The sequence below is a fragment of the Phasianus colchicus genome, unplaced genomic scaffold (assembly GCF_987193195.1).
Source record: "Phasianus colchicus unplaced genomic scaffold, bPhaCol1.hap1.1 HAP1_SCAFFOLD_57, whole genome shotgun sequence".
Classification (NCBI taxonomy): Eukaryota; Metazoa; Chordata; class Aves; order Galliformes; family Phasianidae; genus Phasianus; species Phasianus colchicus.
The window spans coordinates 167,501-177,500 of NW_028325234.1; the positions used below are offsets into that span (position 1 = coordinate 167,501).

Genomic DNA, 10,000 nt, shown 5'->3' on the forward strand with positions numbered 1-10,000 from the left:
CCCCGTTTTCCTATTCAGTTACTTACTGACCTGCTCGTTGACTCCTTTGCTCGCTTGCGTGCGCGCGTAGGCCTTCCTCTTCCTTACGCGCCCCACCCCCCCCCCCCCCCAAGAGCACCCCCCGCCAGCCTTGACCCCTGACCCTCCCCTGACCTCTCCCGGATTCCCCTGGCAGAGTGATTTTCGCTTATTTTTAATTTCTGTTCCTTTCCTACGTTTTTAGGTTTTCATCGCTTTTTTTTTCTTTTTTCTTTTTTTTCTCTTTTGACGTTTTAGTTCTCGTTTTTTCTTCTAATTTTTTTTTCTTTTTTTTTTAATTTTCCCATTCAATCATTCATTGAAATATATAAAATACTTTTCTAAGTGCCTGCCTGCCTGCCTGCCTGCCTGCCTGCCTGCTTGCGTGCGTGCGTGCGTAGGCCCGGCTTGGGATGGCGGGCCCACGCCGAGGCGCGGGTGCTCGTGAGGGGGTCGCGGTATGCCGGCACAGCCGCCTCCCCCTCCTCCTCCTCCTCCTCCTCCTCCTCCTCCTCCCGCCCCACCCCCCCAGCCCCTGCGCCCCACCCCGAGCTTAACCCTCGTACCCCCTCGCCCCCCCTCCCCCCCCTCCCCCTCTCCCCCCCCCACCCCCCGCCCCGGACTCGCCTCGCACGATTTATCTTTACCTACCTTTTTTTTTTTGCTTTGTTCAGCTTTTTACAAACTTCTCCATTTACGTATGGTTTTCCAGTTTTTTTATTTTTATTTTTATTTTTTTTTAATTTTTCCATTTCTTTATTTATTGGTGGGCTCGCGTGTGCGTACGTGCGTGCGTGCGAGCGAGCGTGCGCGCGTGATTTTTACTTTTTTTTTGCTGCGTTTTTCATTTTTATTTTTTTCCTTTGTTTTTATGTTTTCTTTCTTTCTTTTCTATCTTCTGTTCCGTCTCGTTTAACTTCGAACGTTTCAGCTTCTGTTTTTCTATTTTTTGAAATCTTTTTTTATGTTTATTTCTTTTAGCTTTCCCATCTCATCGTTCAAAATATCAAAAATATTTTTCTACGTACCTGTCTGCTTGCTCGCTCGCTCGCTCGTTTGTTTGCTTCCTCGCTTGCGGGCGTACGTTTTCCCAATGCTTTTTGAACCTCTGTCTAGTTGTTTATTTCTCTGTTTATTGATTTGTCGGCTCTCTCTCTCTCTCTCTCTCTCTCTCGCGTGCGTGCGTAGGCCCGGCCCGGCCCGGCCCGGCAGGCCCTCGCGAGGCGCGGGAGGTCGCGACGGGGATGCGGGTAGAGCCGGCGGCCGGCGCCTGAGGCCTTCCTTGCCCCCGCCCGCCCTGCACACGCACCCCCCCCCCTCCCCCCGCCCCCGGCCCCAGCCTTGACCCCTGACCCTCCCTCTCCCAGGCAGATGCGATTTTTAATTTCGTTTTTTTTTTTTCCTTTTTAAATGTTCCTTGACTTTCCTCGTTGTTCTGATCTTTTCATTTCATTTTATCTTTTGTTTTCCTATTTGTAGGCCCGGCTCGGGATGGCGGGCCCACGCCGAGGCGCGGGCGGTCGTGACGGGGTGGCGGTATGCCGCCACAGCCGCCGCTGCATTCCCCCCCCCCCCCCCCCCTCCTCTTAACGTCCGTCCCGTGCCCCGTCGTCGTCCCCCCCCCCCCCCCCCACCCAACACCCCTCGGCCCCCACCGCCCGGACTCGCCTCAACGTGATTTTTCTTTACCTATGGTTCTTTCCGTTTAGACTTCTGCCGTTTTCAGCTTTTTTAAAACTTTTCCATTTATATATGATGTTTCTCCGATTCCCCCCCAATATTTTTCCATTTGTTTGTTTATTTATTGCTTGGCTTGCTCGCTCGCTCACTCGCTCGCTCGCCCGTGCGTGCGTGATTTTTTTTTTTTTAATTTTAATTTAATTTTTTCCTGTGTTTTTATGTTGTCTTGTTTAGCTTCAAACGTTTCAGCTTCTCTTTTTCTAACTTTTTTTTTAGTTCTTTTTTTTTTTCTTTTTTAATTTTCCTCCTTATTTATTCATTCCATTAAAATATTTTCCTACGTACCTTTTCGCTTGCGTGCGTGCTGGCGGCTGCCCGCCTGAGCCCCCCCCCCCCCCCCTCCTTTTTCTTTCTTTCTTTCTTTCTTTCTTTCTTTCTTTCTTTCTTTCTTTCTTTCTTTCTTTCTTTTTCTTTTCTTTTTCTTTTTCTTTTCTTTTCTTTTTTTCCCCCTCCGTGTTCCTGCTTTTCTGTTTTCGATTTTTCAGAAGCTTCTTAATTTTTGTATGTTTTTCTGATTTTTTTTGAACTTTTTTCCGTTTCTTTCTTTAGTTATTGGCTTAATTCATATATTTATCTATCTACCCATCCGTCTGCCTGTCTCCCCGTCCATTTGCTTGCTTGCTCGCTTGCTCGCTCGCCCGCTCCCGCGCGCGTGCGTTTGAGTAGGCCCGGCCCGGCCCGGCGCGCCCTTCCGTTGGGAAGAAGGGGGTCGCGACGGGCTTACGGGTAGATCTCGCGGCCGGCCACCTGAACTTCCCAGCGCGCAAAGCCTAAACCTGACCCTTACCCTAACCTCGCCCGCCTACCCTAACCCTAGCCCTAACCCGCCCTCTCCCGGACGTGCCCCGCCCGACTGGCCCGCTTTTCTGCAGCACCTGTAGACGTATTCTTCTTTCTCTCTCTCTTTCTCTCTTTCTCCCGCCCCCCCCCTCCCCCCCCCCCCCCCCCCACCTCTTTCTTTCTTTCTCTCTTTTCTTTCCCACCCTAGTCCCCTCCCCCGGCCCCCCGGCCCCTCTTACTTTCTTCTCGAAGACGTCCATCCGACGTCCGTGCGAGCGCTCGTTTGCTCGGTGGTCGTCCGTTCCTTCCTTCCTTCTTCTTGGGGGACGTTGGCCGAGAGAGCTGCGGGATTTGGGTTTTCCGTTATTTCTTCTTCCCGCCTTTCCTTTCTTTTGCCGCTGCCCGTGCCCGTCCCCCTCCACCCACCCGACTCCCACCCTGCCCGATCGGACCGGGTTTGTTCGCCGTTCCCGCCTCCTTTTTTTTTTTCTTTTTAATTTCATTTTTTACTTTTTTAAGCTCCCTACCTCACCCGCACCCCCCCACACCCCCCTACCCACCACCACCACCACCTCCCACTCCGCCCTCCTCCTCCCCCTCCCCCTCCTCGGTTCCCCCCCCCCCCCCCCCCGCCACCCTCCTTTTTTTTTTTTTTTTTAATTTTTCTCTCTCGCTTCCCTCCGGCGGGCCAGGCCCGATGGCTTCGACCGGTCCCCGCAAACTCCCGCCCCCCCCCCCCCCCCCCCCCGAAACCGGCCGAGGACCCACCCCCAGCCCGCCACGCGCTTTCTTTCCGTTTCTTTCTATTTTTTCTTTTTTTTCTCTGGGGGGAAAGGGGGGGGGGGGGGGGTGGCCGGGCCGGGGTGGGTGGGTGAGGGAACGGGCACGCCCGCCGCCCGGGAGAGGGGCTCAGGGCGAGCCCGGCGTCCGGATGAGTCGAAGGAACGAATCCCAGACGAACGCACACACCCACCCCCGGGACGGACGAGGCCGTTCCCCGCCGGCCTACCTCTGCCGCCGTCTTCCCGCCATTTCTTTTCCTCCCCGCGCTGACACGAGCGGCCGATCCCGTCGCGAGCCCGCCGGACGTTTCCCGCCCGCCCCGCTACGCGCGGGCGGGGACCCGCCGGCGCCTGCGCGCTTCCGCAGAGGGGGAGTGGGGCGGGGGGGGCGGGGGTGGGGAGTGGGGGGAGGAAGCGGGGGACATAGCGGCGAGCGGGAAAAGCGCCCTCCCCGCCCAAAACACAAACACACACCATCACCACCCCCACCCCGCAAGCCGCGGGCGGATCGGGTTAGAAATACCCGACTCCGAACACCCGGCGCGAAGAGCTACCGGGCCACCGAGCGAAAAGGGAATCAAACGAAAAGTGTCAAACGAGCGAACGCGCACGCAAACACGCGCCGGTAAAATAAACAAACGAACGGACAGACAAACAAACGCACGCGAGACGAACGAGAAGGGGCCTCCGCCGGACCCCGAGCCGCGGCGGCCGCAATGCGGACCCCGCACCGAACCGCGCCGAACGCGGCCGGACGCCCCTCAGAGCGGGGGCGGCCGGCCGCGCCAGCCGCCGACACGCGGAGCCCGAGTACGCCAGGAACGGGCCGGCCCGGGAGCGACCGACTCGGTCGAACCGAGGCGGAGGCGGCGGCGGCGGCGGCGGCGGCTCGGGTACGACGGAAAGACGGCAAGGCCCAGGCGAGCGCCGAACAACCCGGTCGCTGCCGCGGCGGCGGCCGGACTGCGCGCGGTCTATACGGCTCGGCGCGGCTCCGCCGGTCCGCAGCGGCAAGGAGAGGTCGGCAAAAACGGACGGCCGGAGGTCGCTGCGGCGCCGGCCAGGCAGCGGCGGCCACGTCAGCCCGGCTCCGCGCGGTTGCCTGGTCTCCCGCAGCGGGCCAGAGGTCGCTGCGGAGCCGGCCCGGCCGCGGCGGCCACGTCTACCCGGCTCCGCGAGGCTGCATGGCGAGGCGTAGCCGGCCTGGGGTCGCTGCGGCGCCGTTCCTGCAGCGGCGGCCACGTCTACCCGGCTCCGCGAGGCTGCATGGCGCGGCTGCAGCCGCCCAGGGGTCGCTGCGGCGCCGTCCCGGCAGCGGCGGCCACGTCTACCCGGCTCCGCGAGGCTGCATGGCGAGGCGTGGCCGGCCTGGGGTCGCTGCGGCGCCGTTCCGGCATCGGCGGCCACGTCTACCCGGCTCCGCGCGGCTGCCTGGCGCGGCGCAGCCGCCCAGGGGTCGCTGCGGCGCCGGCCCGGCTGCGGCGGCCACGTCTAGCCGGCTCCGCGCGGCTGCCTGGCCCGGCGCGGCCGCCCAGGGGTCGCTGAGGCGCCGGGCCGGCAGCGGTGGCCACGTCTACCCGGCTCCGCGAGGCTGCATGGCGAGGCGTGGCCGGCCTGGGGTCGCTGCGGCGCCGGCCCGGCAGAGGCGGCCACGTCTACCCGGCTCCGCGCGGCTGCCTGGCGCGGCGCAGCCGCCCAGGGGTCGCTGCGGCGCCGTCCCGGCTGCGGCGGCCACGTCTACCCGGCTCCGCGCGGTTGCCTGGTCTCCCGCAGCGGGCCAGAGGTCGCTACGGAGCCGTCCCGGCAGCGGCGGCCACGTCTACCCGGCTCCGGGAGGCTGCCTGGCCTCCCGCAGACGGCCTGGGGTCGCTGCGGCGCCGGCCCAGCAGCCGCGGCCACGTAAGCCCGACTCCGCGCGGCTTCCTTGTGCGGCGCAGCGGGCCCGGCGTCGCTGCGGAGCCGTCCCGGCAGCGGCGGCCACGTCTACCCGGCTCCGCGAAGCTGCATTTCGCGACTGCAGCCGTCCTGGGGTCGCTGGGGCGCAGTTCCGGCATCGGCGGACAAGTCTACCCGGCTCCGCGCGGCTGCATGGCGCGGCTCAACCGGCCTGGGGTCGCTGCGGCGGCGGCCCGGCAGCCGCGGCCACGTCTACCCGGCTCCGCGAAGCTGCATGGCGCGGCGTAGCCGGCCTGGGGTCGCTGCGGCGCCGTTCCGGCATCGGCGGCCACGTCTACCCGGCTCCGCGAGGCTGCATGGCGCGGCTCAACCGGCCTGGGGTCGCTGCGGCGCCGGCCCGGCAGCGGCGGCCACGTCTACCCGGCTCCGCGCGGCTGCCTGGCGCGGCTCAACCGGCCTGGGGTCGCTGCGGCGCCGGCCCGGCGGCGGCGGCCACGTCTACCCGGCTCCGCGAAGCTGCATGGCGCGGCTCAACCGGCCTGGGGTCGCTGCGGCGCCGTTCCGGGAGCTGCGGCCACGTCTACCCGGCTCCGCGCGGTTGCCTGGTCTCCCGCAGACGGCCTGGGGTCGCTGCGGCGCCGGCCCGGCATCGGCGGACGAGTCTACCCGGCTCCGCGCGGCTGCCTGGCGCGGCTCAACCGGCCTGGGGTCGCTGCGGCGCCGGCCCGGCAGCGGCGGCCACGTCTACCCGGCTCCGCGAGGCTGCATGGCGAGGCGTGGCCGGCCTGGGGTCGCTGCGGCGCCGGCCCGGCAGAGGCGGCCACGTCTACCCGGCTCCGCGCGGCTGCCTGGCGCGGCGCAGCCGCCCAGGGGTCGCTGCGGCGCCGTCCCGGCTGCGGCGGCCACGTCTACCCGGCTCCGCGCGGTTGCCTGGTCTCCCGCAGCGGGCCAGAGGTCGCTACGGAGCCGTCCCGGCAGCGGCGGCCACGTCTACCCGGCTCCGCGAAGCTTCATTGCGCGACTGCAGCCGTCCTGGGGTCGCTGCGGCGCAGTCCCGGCATCGGCGGACGAGTCTAACCCGGCTCCGCGAGGCTGCATGGCGCGGCGTAGCCGGCCTGGGGTCGCTGCGGCGCCGTTCCGGCATCGGCGGCCACGTCTACCCGGCTCCGCGCGGCTGCCTGGCGCGGCGCAGCCGCCCAGGGGTCGCTGCGGCGCCGGCCCGGCAGCGGCGGCCACGTCTGCCCGGCTCCGCGAGGCTGCATGGCGAGGCGTAGCCGGCCTGGGGTCGCTGCGGCGCCGTTCCGGCATCGGCGGCCACGTCTACCCGGCTCCGCGCGGATGCCTGGCGCGGCGCAGCCGCCCAGTGGTCGCTGCGGCGCCGGCCCGGCAGCGGCGGCCACGTCTACCCGGCTCCGGGAGGCTGCCTGGCCTCCCGCAGACGGCCTGGGGTCGCAGCGGCGGCCCGGTAGCCGCGGCCACGTCAGCCCGGCTCCGCGCGGCTGCGTGGAGCGTCGCAGCCGGCCCGGCTTCTCCTCGGAGCCGCCCCGGCAGCGGCGGCCACGTCTACCCGGCTCCGCGAGGCTGCATGGCGCGGCGTAGCCGGCCTGGGGTCGCTGCGGCGCCGCCCCGGCTGCGGCGGCCACGTCTACCCGGCTCCGCGAAGCTGTACGGCGCGGCTCAACCGGCCTGGGGTCGCTGCGGCGCCGTTCCGGCAGCGGCGGCCACGTCTACCCGGCTCCGCGCGGTTGCCTGGTCTCCCGCAGACGGCCTGGGGTCGCTGCGGCGGCGGCCCGGCGGCGGCGGCCACGTCAGCCCGACTCCGCGAAGCTGCATGGCGCGACTGCAGCCGTCCTGGGGTCGCTGCGGCGCCGTTACGGCATCGGCGGACGAGTCTACCCGGCTCCGCGCGGCTGCCTGGCGCGGCTCAACCGGCCTGGGGTCGCTGCGGCGCCGGCCCGGCAGCGGCGGCCACGTCTACCCGGCTCCGCGCGGCTGCACGGCGCGGCGTAGCCGGCCTGGGGTCGCTGCGGCGCCGTTCCGGCAGCAGCGGCCACGTCTACCCGGCTCCGCGCGGCTGCCTGGCGCGGCTCAACCAGCCTGGTGTCGCTGCGGCGCCTTTTCGGCAGCGGCGGCCACGTCTACCCGGCTCCGCGCGGTTTCCTTGGTCTCCCGCAGCGGGAAGAGGTCGCTGCGGAGCCGGCCCGGCAGCGGCGGCCACGTCTACCCGGCTCCGCGAGGCTGCATGGCGAGGCGTAGCCGGCCTGGGGTCGCTGCGGCGCCGTTCCGGCATCGGCGGCCACGTCTACCCGGCTCCGCACTGCTGCCTGGCGCGGCGCAGCCGCCCAGGGGTCGCTGCGGCGCCGGCCCGGCAGCGGCGGCCACATCTACCCGGCTCCGCGAGGCTGCATGGCGAGGCGTAGCCGGCATGGGGTCGCTGCGGCGCCGTTCCGGCAGCGGCGGCCACGTCTACCCGGCTCCGGGAGGCTGCCTGGCCTCCCGCAGACGACTGGGGTCGCAGCGGCGGCCCGGTAGCCGCGGCCACGTCAGCCCGGCTCCGCGCGGCTGCCTGGAGCGGCGCAGCCGGCCCGGCTTCGCCGCGGAGCCGTCCCGGCAGCTGCGGCCACGTCTACCCGGCTCCGCGAAGCTTCATTGCGCGACTGCAGCCGTCCTGGGGTCGCTGCGGCGCAGTTCCGGCATCGGCGGACGAGTCTAACCCGGCTCCGCGCGGCTGCATGGCGCGGCTCAAGCGGCCTGGGGTCGCTGCGGCGCCGGCCCGGCAGCGGCGGCCACGTCTACCCGGCTCCGCGAGGCTGCATGGCGCGGCGTAGCCGGCCTGGGGTCGCTGCGGCGCCGTTCCGGCATCGGCGGCCACGTCTACCCGGCTCCGCGCGGCTGCCTGGCGCGGCGCAGCCGCCCAGGGGTCGCTGCGGCGCCGCCCCGGCAGCGGTGGCCACGTCTACCCGGCTCCGCGAGGCTGCATGGCGAGGCGTGGCCGGCCTGGGGTCGCTGCGGCGCCGGCCCGGCAGAGGCGGCCACGTCTACCCGGCTCCGCGCGGCTGCCTGGCGCGGCGCAGCCGCCCAGGGGTCGCTGCGGCGCCGTTCCGGCTGCGGCGGCCACGTCTACCCGGCTCCGCGCGGTTGCCTGGTCTCCCGCAGCGGGCCAGAGGTCGCTACGGAGCCGTCCCGGCAGCGGCGGCCACGTCTACCCGGCTCCGGGAGGCTGCCTGGCCTCCCGCAGACGGCCTGGGGTCGCTGCGGCGCCGGCCCGGCATCCGCGTCCACGTCAGCCCGACTCCGCGCGGCTGCCTTGTGCGGCGCAGCGGGCCCGGCGTCGCTGCGGAGCCGTCCCGGCAGCGGCGGCCACGTCTACCCGGCTCCGCGAAGCTGCATTTCGCGACTGCAGCCGTCCTGGGGTCGCTGGGGCGCAGTTCCGGCATCGGCGGACAAGTCTACCCGGCTCCGCGCGGCTGCATGGCGCGGCTCAACCGGCCTGGGGTCGCTGCGGCGCCGTTCCGGCAGCGGCGGCCACGTCTACCCGGCTCCGCCCGGCTGCCAGGCGCGGCGCATCCGCCCAGGGGTCGCTGCGGCGCCGTTCCGGCAGCGGCGGCCACGTCTACCCGGCTCCGCCCGGCTGCCAGGCGCGGCGCATCCGCCCAGGGGTCGCTGCGGCGCCGTTCCGGCAGCGGCGGCCACGTCTACCCGGCTCCGGCGGCTGTTCGCGTCTTTTGTGTGTGGGGGGGGCGCTGCTGCTACGGTGCGGCCAGAGGCGTCGCTCTAATTCTCTGCCTCCAGTTATGTCGAGGTAAAGGTCGGCTGCTGTCGGAGCCTTTGCCGGTAGTCGGCGTCGTCGTCCGTGGAGCTTTCTTTTCGGATGCCTTTACTTTTCGTCGGTAGGAGAGAGTGCGGACTCTGCTCCGGAGATCGGTGGTGAGCGGGCGCTCGCGAGCTGGGTTGACCGGCCGGCCAGACGGGTTTCGGCGGCGGTCGGCGGTGGCGGCGGCTCTCTGGGGCGTCGGTTCGTGTGGTCGATCCGGTCGCTTCGGTTTGTCCGTCGCGCCCCGTCCCGCCGTTCGGTGGTGGGTTAAGGCGGTCTCCCGGGCGAGCGGCGAAAAAAAGCCGGGCAAGGCGAGAGAGAGCTGTGCGGGTGAAATAGCCGGCTCCCGCGCCGCCCAGGGCGAACCCGAGAAGGCGAGAGAGAACAATCGAACGAACGGGGGAAGCCGGCTGCAGCGCTCGCTGGCGCGAAGCGGAGAAAGCGAGAGAGAAAGCGAGCGCGGAGAAGGGCACAGTCCGGTCAGCCGGCACTCGAAGGCAGAAGGGCCGGGGGCGTCCCCGGTGGGTCCCGCCGCGACGGTGGAAGGCGGGACCCGATGGTCGTGGCGGCGGCGCCTCGTTCTCGTTCCGCACCGCATCCTCACCTGCACGCGGGAGCCCCGGCCGAACACGAGAGGCGCTCCTCGGGCGCGTCGGAGAGGCTTCCCGGCGGGCCGGTCCTATCCCGCTCCCCGCCTCGCTCGGGGTGGCGTGGGGCGGGCCGGTGTTCAGGCACGGGCGAGCACCTCTCGGCAGACGTTGCCCACGCACACCCGCCTGCACGTGCGCGCGCGGTCTTTCCGCCGCGTCCTGGAGAAGGGCTCGCATCTTCTCCTCCCTTCCTTCCTTCCCCCTACCCGTCTTCTTGTCGATCGATGAGGCCATTCGGGTCGCGTCGGAGAGGGCCCCCGGCGGGCCGGCGCTTCCACGCTCCCCGTCCCGGGGAAGCCGCGGCGGCGTCCGGTGTTCAG

At 68.7% G+C, this 10,000-nt stretch overlaps 1 pseudogene; it reads right to left on the reverse strand.

Annotated features, from left to right (window-relative positions):
• Window positions 1-9,928: 9,928 nt before the first annotated feature.
• Window positions 9,929-10,000, reverse strand: part of LOC149911738 (uncharacterized) — a 1,084-nt pseudogene continuing 1,012 nt past the window's right edge.